The sequence below is a fragment of the Osmerus mordax genome, chromosome 2 (assembly GCF_038355195.1).
Source record: "Osmerus mordax isolate fOsmMor3 chromosome 2, fOsmMor3.pri, whole genome shotgun sequence".
Classification (NCBI taxonomy): domain Eukaryota; kingdom Metazoa; phylum Chordata; class Actinopteri; order Osmeriformes; family Osmeridae; genus Osmerus; species Osmerus mordax.
Genome location: NC_090051.1, coordinates 15594324 through 15605358, shown reverse-complemented (window position 1 = coordinate 15605358; position 11035 = coordinate 15594324).

Genomic DNA, 11035 nt, shown 5'->3' with positions numbered 1-11035 from the left:
CCTCTCTTTGTCTCCCTGTCCTTATCCAGACCGTAAATCTCTGTGTCTTTGTTGTGGCAACCTGGGCCCCTTCAAAAACAAACCGGCTGTTGTAACTCAAGCCTCCAGACAAGCACTTCTGATATTAAACAAGCAGTAAAACAGAGACTAGACCATTTCTCGGACTCCCTACGTCCCTCTCTGTCTGCACTCAAGGTGACTTTGAGCACAGTGGCAGACTTCCAGACACATCCAGACCATCCCCACCTGTGAGCCAGCCAGAGGTGTCTGAGGCAGGGCTAAAGACAGAAGATGTGGGTGGAAGTCCATGAGACAGGGGATGGAGCACGTTGTCCCATACCATTGACTATAACTACCATACTATACTATACTAGGGTTAAGGCTGGGATGGGTGGTTGAGCATTATCTTCCTCCATCCTTCTCCTTGACTTAGAGGCATAGCTGATCTGATGTGATCTGATTGATGAAAGTCATACGCTGTGGGAAAGCCAGATTAGACCAACCCCTGTTAAGAATGAGACCAGTGACTCCCCAGCATGAATGAATAGAGGAAGGGAGGATGGAGACTGAGTCGTGGCCAGTGAGGCAGCAGGTGAGCTGCTGTTGGCCCAGAGCCGATGGCACAGTGCCAGTCTGATGGTTGGTCTTGATCTGCAGACAGGCTGTGCCAGGGGCATGTGCCCCGTCAAGCGACAAGCCCCGTCCTGTCCCACAGCGGAGTAGAGCTCTGGTCTGGATAGGAGAGCTGGCTAGTATGTGTTTTATCATGGAACTAAACGAGAGTGTCATCGTCAACACAATGTTGCTGTGACGTGCTCTACCACCGAGCGCTGTGCAAGGAGAATTAAAGGCTGTTGGCATGGCAACATAGTTCAGGAAGTTATCTGAGAGGGAAATATGATAATTGCACAGGAGGAACCAGAAAGAACACCCTCCCTCCCCATTCAGCCGCCCACCCCGCCACCCACCCCTGCACAAATACCCTTCAACAATGGCATCTCTATTACCTAGAAGATGAATAATATCTTACTGGACATCAGAGAAACAGTGAGTGCCTATCTAATCAAGTCAATTATAGTTCTGCAACTTCAAACCAAGCCGCCTTCCAATCTACACAAACCAAACGACAACATGCTGTCCCTAGCCAATGACTCTGCTCTTGGTTTCATTAGATAACAGGGCACTGGAGTCCCATATTGGGCTGGAGTGCGTGGAGAGTTCTGGCTGGGAGCTGATAGCTGCCATGTTGGGTTACACTCCACACACTGGTACAGCGGGGGGGGAGACGTCTCCCCTCTGAGCACTCTCAGTAGTGCCTACCATCAAAGTAGAGTGTGTGTGTGTGTGTGTGTGTGTGTGCGAAAGGGAGGGGGGGGGGGGCTGTGTATGTGTACCGGAATGGAATAAGGGGCTGTGGCACCCTGGAGATTCAATAAGGAATATGACTATCCCTCGCTCTCTCTCCCCCCCCCCCCTCTCTCTCTCTCCCTCTCTCTCCCTCCCTCAGTCTCTCTCTCTCTCTCTCCCTCCCTCACTCACTCAGTCTCCCTCTCTCTCACTCTCTCAGTCTCCCTCTCTCTTTCTGTCTGGGTAATAGTGGGTGGAAATTGGGTTGTTCATTCTATGTCCCAGGTGTGGGCCTGCCTGCCTACTGGCTGCGGCCGCCAATGGTGTTACTGTATAAGGAGAGCTGAGCTAAATATGGCAACCACTTCTGGACAACAATCTGTTTAACAGAGGAAGAGAGAACGAGAGTGAGAGAGAGAGAGAGAGAGAGAGAGAGAGAGAGAGAGAGAGAGAGAGAGAGAGAGAGAGGAGAGAGAGAGAGAGAGAGAGAGAGAGAGAGAGAGAGAGAGAGAGAGATTGACAGGGATGGAGAGTGATAGAGATTGGGATTGAAAAGAGATACAGAAAGAGAGATACAGGGCAAAAAGGGAGAGAGAGAGAGAGAGAGAGAGAGAGAGAGAGAGAGAGAGAGAGAGAGAGAGAGAGAGAGAGAGAGAGAGAGAAAGGAGAGATCCACAGGGAGAGGGAGAGAGTGAGAGATAATCCTAAGGGGACAAGAGAGGAGTTGTTTGTTTAATAGAGGTCTCAGTAATGTAGGGTGGCAGATTATCAGTTGGTTTAGACCAGGCTGGTTCAGACGAGGTATACCCTTTACAAGGTTGCTTCTTCTTCACAGAGGAAACCAGGACACAGCCTCTGCTCTAAATATGGCTTCCCAAGCCCCTCTGAGCTCTTTTAAAACAAAGCCAACCTTCCACGATCAAACCTGCTGCACAAAGAAACAGGGGGGAAACATCAAGATGATGAATGCGCTGCATATGCTAGAAAATCCGCACCCAAAAAAAGGAGAAGCAGTTACGTCAGTGGTGAAGAAGATGAGAATCAGGCTGGCTGGGGATGACAACCCTCACCCGCTATCATCCCAGAATGCTCGGCTGAGGAGAGAGTCCTGTTTTTGTGGGAAACTAACACCCAAAACGACTTGCCCTCCTCGCCACACACCCCTCACGGAGAGGCAGGTGCAGTTTAAGCACTCTGTCTGCTCCCCCTGTGCCAAGCTGTCTGGAGAAAGAGTGTGTGAGAGGGTAACAAGTTTGACTTGAATATATAACTGAGCATATATATAGTTCTAAGTGGGTGGGTGGTGGTGGTGGAGGGGGGGAGGGAGGGGGTCTGGACTGGTTGCTAGCTGAAGCGAGGCCCAGAAAAGTGCACGGCCCTTTAAGATGTCTTTTACACCTACTAACAACCAGAGTGGTTCCTCTGAACACAGCTTAGGCAGAAGATACAGTATGGCTGATATCCTGCAGTGTGGCAATTATCTTAAGTGAAAATGCAGCAATTGTCAAGTCAAGCTAATAAGCGAGGTAGAACCCAGGTTCTCTCTCGGCGCCATCCTCCAACTTCTTCCCTCGCTTCAGTCTCTTCATCCTCCTCATCTCCCTCCTCCGATTCTGCCACCCACTCACACCACCTCCAGTCCCTTTCTCCATCCCTCTCCATTTCCTTTCTCTTATCCTCTCCCTCCTCCAGTTCCATTCTTCCAACCAAGCCCACCAATCCTCCTCCTCTCCTCCTCCTTAAGCCACTTGCCTGTCTATCTCAGAGGGTGCATGTGCGCGTGTGTGTGTGTGAGTGTATGTGTGTGAGTGTGTGTGTGTGACTCACTCTGCTGCATTGCAGGGCTCTGGCTCACTGCGGGAGACAGGGAGCACAGGTAGGGGGCCTGCCAAAACTGTGTGTGCATGTGTGTGTGGTCTATGATAGTGGACAGCATGATGGCCACACAGTGACAGTCTTTCACTTATGACACCCAGTAGGGATCCTGGATGTGAATGTATGTCAAGGTAAAAGGTGGCAAGCGACTTCCTCCTGACCAGCAAAGGACACTGACCCTCTTTCCTGTGGAATAGTAAACTAGGTCAAGGTGTCTTTTGGGCAAAAATATGATCCACAGAGCCTCTGTCTCAATGTCAGACTTAGTGGACTCATGGATTCAACTGGGGCTCATTTGGGTCTGCACAACAGTACACTACACTACTCTCTCTTTCAAGCACTCACACGCACACTCAACTTTGCGCGGAAGGAAACAACCCTACACAATGATCTGTCTATTATCACATTAGCCCAGATGTTCAATTACTGACCAGACACACACACATGCATACACACACAAACATCCCCCCCCCCCCCACACACACACACACAATACTACATAAAAGGATAAAAGGAGATGTTCTGAGTGAAAGCAAGTCTCTGTAGAAGCCAATAAAGACAATGTGCGAGTGCATGGCGGCCTTTGTTTTGTTTGGGTTTGGATGGTGTGCGTCACACTCATTTTCCCTCGAGGAGTTCTTTCCCACCCACACTGCCTACTCATGGCTTTCAGCTCCAAGCAGCTATAGACACTTCCACACACAAACAGCCACCCACTCACCTCACGCACACTCTTGCGCGCACCAACATCTCGCCCAGGAAGGCTATGTCTCTTTCGCTCTCTCTCTCTCTCTTCCCCTCTCTCCTCTCTCTACCTGTTGCTTTCTGAAATGGCAGAGCTCCGCTGGTGTTTACCTGGTAAGGTGGCGTGGGACTCCCGGTGGCCAGTCGAGGTTGGTGCAGGTAGACGACTTGAGGGTGTCGAGATCAGACGCTGGACACAGAACCGAGGTTGGTCAGGGAGAGACGGCAAGTCCGGGGAGAGACGCTTAGTCACACCTGCAGAGAGAGAAAGGTTTTGAGACAGGAGACAGAGGGTCATGGTACAAAAAAACAGATAAGGCTTCTGCCCGTGTCCCCGGCCAGGACATGAGAGCACACTTGGGCTTGGTCGCCGGTCGCTGTTGATATGGCTGACTGCCTTGCTGCCAGTGGAGGAATGGCAGAAGGATGGGAGAATTAAGAGCTGGAAAAGTCTTCCGAGGATACTTCCTGCATGTGTGTTTCCAGGTTTTGTCGCCGACAGTGAGTAGGAAGTACCACAGTGTTAGCTTGAAGTCAATAACAGAGTGACGCAAAAGCCGACGCGAGCAGATGGCAATGGCGATCAATGAGAAAACATGAGAAAGACTGTGCAGTACGAGTATCTGACACTGTCAAAAACACATTATGTTTACAAACCCTCAGAGTATAAACACTGTATAATCCAATTATCCACTGCTTTGTAGTGCAATACAGCATACGCAAAGAATTGTAATCTATTGTTTTGGCCGTAAAGGTCTGCATGATAGGACATAGTAAACACGCCACTATTGTTCTCAACAAAGCTGCCTAATCGTTACTGTGCAGCACTCTGTTATTCCATGTAAGGCCTCAATGACAATGCTTATCACAACTACAGTGAGACTGATTCCCTACCGACCTTCTTCACTAGCTCACTAGTTGAATCCAAACCAGCTATGCAGTGCATGCTACTCTAGTTGTGCAGCTATCTTCCTGGAAGATAGGAAAGATATCTGGTCCTTCCAGCTCCTAGGGAAGATAGCTGCTTCTCAACCGGCCGGAGACCACAGAACTTCCTCATGAGCCCTCCAAAAACCAGGCCTCACTTCCCAACACAGGGACCTTCCATCGGGCCTGTCTGAGAGAGAGTTGGGGCCTGGAGCTCCACTCTAAGAAGATAATATGGTAGCAAAGGAAGCGGAAGACGTTTATGACCAAGGCAGGCTCCATATGCCACAGTGCTGTACTGTATGCTCCCAGGATAAACGGCACGTCATGGTTAGGTCATGGTTAGGTCCCTCGACCTACACAGCCCGTCCCCAAATCATGCCGGGAGTCCTGCTTATAGGCTGTGCAGAGATGAAGGAGGCGGCCGACGGCCATGTAGTCAAGGTCTTTTGTGGTCAGAAAACCACCTCTGCCAGCCTCAAAGGAGTCAGGAGGCAGGGAGATGATGACAGATGCAAAGTCTGGAAGAGATCTCGACCAACCACACGGTTGTTCTGTGGCTGCCTCTGCCACATTTCTGCCATGTCTGTGATCATCAGAGTGTGCTGCAGCTACATGTTCCTCTTTTCCAGCACTACCAACCAACCAGCCTGGGCATGGCTGGGTCAGAGGAATGGAAAAGAGGCAAGCAAACTGCCACCTTTGGATGTTGGAACCACAATGGCTACATTTGTCTCAATGAACTCTTTAGGAAGTTAGCCTGCTTATAGGTTAGGCAAGGGACAAAATAGTTTCGAATGAATCCACAATGTGCGTTAAAGGTCTCACGTAGCCAGTGCTAACACTGCTCATCCAGCACTAGCACTAGCACTAGCACTAGCACTAGCTAGGACTGAGCAGATGGTGCAGAGAGAGCACCCCGCTGAACTGCTAGCTTACCCTCTCTGCTACGGTTCTCACAGATGCAGGGGACCGGATCACACTCCGTGCTTCCAGCGACGTCTTCACACGCCTCAGAACATGTGCTCAATCACTGAATGGCTTTCCACTCGTCATTAGCTTGCGGTTCACGTCGTTATCCAAGATGACTTCTTTCAGACTGTTGTGTGAACACCCGTCGCAGCCTCCTGATGAACAACGCACTTACTGAAGAAGAAAAAACATATCAGTTACGGACTGTGGGTATTATGTATAGTTACTAATTGGTAGGTGATAATTATGTATCTTTATTGCTATGGCTGCCGAGGTCATTGTGTGCGTCACACTCCGAAGGTGTCCTCATTCAGAGGTGAGAGTGCAGAGACAGCTGCTGTGACAGGTAATGGAAGCACACAAGGTCAGGAGATGACATGGGACAGCGGGAATCGCTTCTGTCATGAGCCCTGTCCTTCCCCTACAAACCAGCACATCACCTCCAACTCACTCTGCTTCCGTGACAAGGGCATAGTCCCCTCTGCTATACCCCAGAAAAGAGAGCTCTCCCCGGGCCTCGTGTCTGCTCTGAGGGACTTCAGTAGTGGTGGCGGTGAAGCTTAGTTGGAGGGTAGAGGAGAGTTACAAACAGTTCTGTTGAGACAGAGCTTGCGCGTATCACAGCTTCCTTCGCCCAACGAGAAGGTCCCGTCACCGCCTTGAGCTCATGCATAATTCAGCCCTGCACCCATCCATCCCTCACACCCTCAATCCCAGCCTCTCCTACACCTCCCACCCTATCCTCCACCCACCATATCCCCCAGTCACCCCACCACCCCCACCACCCATTCCCCCCATTCCCCTCCAGTGCCTCAGCTCCCTCCAGCTTGCTGATGTCCCCCAGGACTTCAGTCCCAGCAGCCACCTGTCAGGCATGTTTAATGCAGTCACAGAGGGGCCGGGCGGCAGGGTTGCGATGAACTTGCAGTTTTTGTCGGAGAATATGCGAGGGCTCATGAATGTGCAATGCAGCAGAGAAGAGGGACGTTGTCTCCCTGAGTACGAAGTACAGACATTGATCTTCCTCTGCCTTTGAACGAAAAAAAAGAGTGGGCTCGGATGACTGCAAACATGTTGCCCAAATTCACTCGAAACCACATGATATAAAAAGTGACAGCTCTATTCAGCACCAGTATTTCAGGTAGGCTTTTATCAACGCAAACCCAGATAGGTAGGCTTTTATCAACGCAACCCAGATTTTTCTCACAGTGAATACCAGATACCAAAATCCCTCACATTAGATTCTTCCACAAAGCGCATATTTCCTTTTCAAATACAGATTAATTCAGTTTTTCATAATCTAAGAATGGATATCCCAGAGGGCTATGTATTTCTTTAGGAGTATGAACCCGAAATATCTGTATCGTTAAAGCTTAAACTGTGAGGTGAAAACATTATTCTACTTTATACCCCATCATTAATCATTTTCAGCCTCCCAAGTCTCTCCTGAAGAACAGTAGTGTGCTTCCCACTGCAAAAGGTCAGGCACAGAGCTACGAAAACACAAGTGATGACCCAGGACACACACACACTCACACACACCAGAATATTCCCAGTGTTACTGTGACAGCACACCCTGGTATTAACTGGCTTACATAAATAAGATCACCCGCCAGTACAGCCATTCAAGGCCAAAACGTCTGAGAGCGCATTAACAGCCCAACAGACAGCCTTCTCAACCAGAGCCGACGGCCTCCCTCCCTCCGTGTGAGATGTTGTTTTAGCAGACAGGAGATCAGAAGAGACAAGCATGTCCTCGTAGTTCCCTGACAAGGAAACACAACTTTGTTCGAAAACAAAAAACAAACTGTCCGGTAGGTTCTCATCCTGACGACTTTAAACCAGGAGGAGCAGGACGTCTCTGCAGGCGAACCGTCCACGTCTGCCCGGGGTCTGTTTATTCCACTTTGGGAGGGAGGGAGGAGGGAGGGAGGGAGGGAGGGAGGGAGGGAGGGAGGGAGGGAGGGAGGAGGGAGGGGAGGGAGGGAGGGAGTGGAGGGAGGGAGGGAGGGAGGGAGGGAGGGAGGGAGGGAGGGAGGGAGGGAGGGACATGGGAGAGGATGGGAGAGTAGCTGGGAGCCTGAGGTACAAAGAGATAGAGTTAAGAGACAGAGAGGGAGAGAGCAATAAAGGGGTGCGCAAAAAGCAAGTGAAAGAAGGACGGAGAAAGGAACGAAAGAGAAAGAGGGCGATTGAGAGGGGGATGCCAACGGGGCCCTGTCCAGGCTATTACATCATAGCTCTGTCTGCTACTGCAGTGTCTGACAATGAAACAGCTTTCTGCGTCTCTACAGCTTCAATCTCTCTCTCTCTCGTCTCTCTCTCTCTCTCGTCTCGTCTCTCTCTCTCTCTCTCTCTCTCTCTCCTCTCTTCTCTCTCCTCTCTCTGTGCATCTCTACAGCTCCAATCTCTCTCTCTCTCTCTGTGCATCTCTACAGCTCCAATCTCTCTCTCTCTCTCTGTGCATCTCTACACTTCCAATCTCTCTCTCTTTCTCTCTTTCTCTCTCTCTCTCTGTGCATCTCTACAGCTTCAATCTTTCTCTCTCTCTCTCTTTCTCTCTCTCTCTCGTCTCCAGCTCCAAACTTTGTCTAGTGTCTAAAATGTGCACAATCACTTATCTGGTCCCAAGAGATTGGAGGCAGCACACAGGAGTAGCAAAACACAGGCATATTTAGGGTGTCAAAGTCAAAAGGAAGTTCAGCTGCTTTACTGACAAGGCTTTGCCATACTAAGGTACTATAGTACTGTCCACAGGCTTTTAGTCTCCTCGCCTTTGAGGTAAACAATAAATCTACTTGAAGGTTCTGAGGAAGCTAAAGAAGAAAGCACACACACACACACACACACACACACATACTCCTCCCCTCTTAAACAACATGTTTTCAAGTGTGGGAGGCTGGCCCTGGGACTCTCCAGCTGGGGCCCTTGCCTGTGCAAAGCTGGCCTGATGGATGTGGACGAGCCCCGGCCCTATTTAGCGCCAGCCCTGGCCTCTACATTAGCCTGGCCCCAGCCTTTTCTTCAGCTAGTGGAAGGTTACTGAAGGACACAAGCTAAACGAATGGGAAAAGGTCAATCAGACCTGTAGAGAGATGTCACTGCCGGTTTCCCTCTTGAAAGCCAGAAATAGAAAGTGAACACGGGGAGAAAGAAAGTGAGCAAGACCGAGTTGGAAAGAGAGCGAGAGAGAGAGTCAGAGACAGGAGAAGTGAACTAGAGAGTTGATCAATACCATTCATTAGTCAGACAGTTCAAGGATAGGGAGGCACAGTGCCACTGTAGAAAACACCTAGAACAAAACAACGGGAGTCAGATGGCTGAGCGGGTGAGGGAGTCGGGCTAGTAATCTGAAGGTTGCCAGTTCGTTTCCCAGCCGTGCCAAATGACGTTGTGTCCTTGGGCAAGGCACTTCACCCTACTTGCTTCAGGGGGAATATCCCTGTACTTACTGTAAGTCGCTCTGGATAAGAGCGTCTGCTAAATAACTAAATGTAAATGTAAAACAACAAATGTCTACACAATATTTGACCTTTTCATGTGATTGGGCCAATAAAACCAAGGTATCCTATGTTGGTCTCCTTGAACAAAGTAGGTTATTAGCATTGCAAATGGGTGGACCGACATTACCCGTGTGTGTGTGTGTGTATGTCTGTGACTGTGTGTGTGTGTGTGAGTGCACCTGGTAGGTCCTGAGATCCTGTCCTCTAAACGATGATGGATGGTGTCTAGAATTGTATTGTCACATCCTCCATCCCTCCCTGTCACTTGAGCAAGCACAGACACACAAACGCAGACACGCACCTACACGTGCACACACGCACACACACACACCCAGTTACAGACATACACACATACAGAATATAATATCCACCTATGCGCAGCTCCAAACACACAAGTTAGGGGACAGTAATCTAGCACACCCTTTCAATCACTCCACGAACACAGACATCATGTCATTAGCAGGCAGAGAATGGGAAAGAAAAAGGGCGGATAGACAAAGAGGAGAAGGCAAAGAGAGAAGGTGGTGTGGGCCCGTTTTCCAAAGCACCGTTTTTACATGGAAGATGATCCTTTATGTCAGTGCAATGAGCACAGTGACGCAGCAGGACTTGCAGCAGTGCACAGACACTGGGGGGGGGGGGGGGGGGATACGGGGGGGGGAGATAGAGACTGAGGCAGGGAGAAACACTTACCTTGTGAAAGACGACAGCAGAGAGAATGACGGTTTTCAGTTCAGCGCACAAAGGAGAAAAAATTCATCGGAGAGCTGAGGAGAGAAACATAGCCAGGGATATACAAAGAGAGAGAGAGAGAGAGAGAGATAGAGAGAAAGGGAGAAAAGAGAGAGAGGGAGAGGGAGAAAGAAAGAGAGAGAGAGAAAGAGAGAGAGAGGAAAGCGGATGTCAGATTGAAGCAGACAGTTGCTTACTTTACCTGCCTCACACAACCTCTATGGCAGGTGTCCCCATACATACACACACACGCACACACACACACACCACTGCGTTAACTAACTGCCAGCTCAGATCAGGTATAGTCGAGGAGGAAGGAGGAGGAAGAAGGAAGAGGGGGGAGGGAGGGAGGGAGGGAGGGAGGGAGGGAGGGAGGGAGGGAGGGAGGGAGGGAGGGAGGGAGGGAGGGAGGGAGGGAGGGAGGGAGGGAGGGAGGGAGGGAGGGAGGGAGGGAGGGAGGGAGGGAGGGAGGGAGGGAGGGGAATGAGGGTGGATGTAGTAGCGAGAGGATGGGGCTGATTGTGCTCTGGGGGTAAATCAATAACATAACTAAAAGGTTTAGTACAAGAGAGAATGTGTGTGTGGATGTGTCATCCTGAAGTGTGCATGCATGAGTGTGGGTCATATTGAGGTGCGCATGTGTGCATGTGTGTCTTTGTGCTGTGAGGGATAAAGGGCCGGGAGATCAAGCCTTTGTTTCCTGTGTGTGTGAGAGAGTGTGTGTGTGTGTGTCCAATAAGAGGATGTAAGTGTCACCCCATGCTGGATAATAACCCTGCCTCAGTGTTCATTTGCAGTCAGGGCTGACAACGGCCCCAAAGACAAAAATTCAGCTTGCTGTGTGCCTGACACACACACCGTGAGGCTGTCCTGTCATCTGAAACATGCATACACACACCAGACTTTGAAGACAGCAGGATAGTGACAGGGGGAAC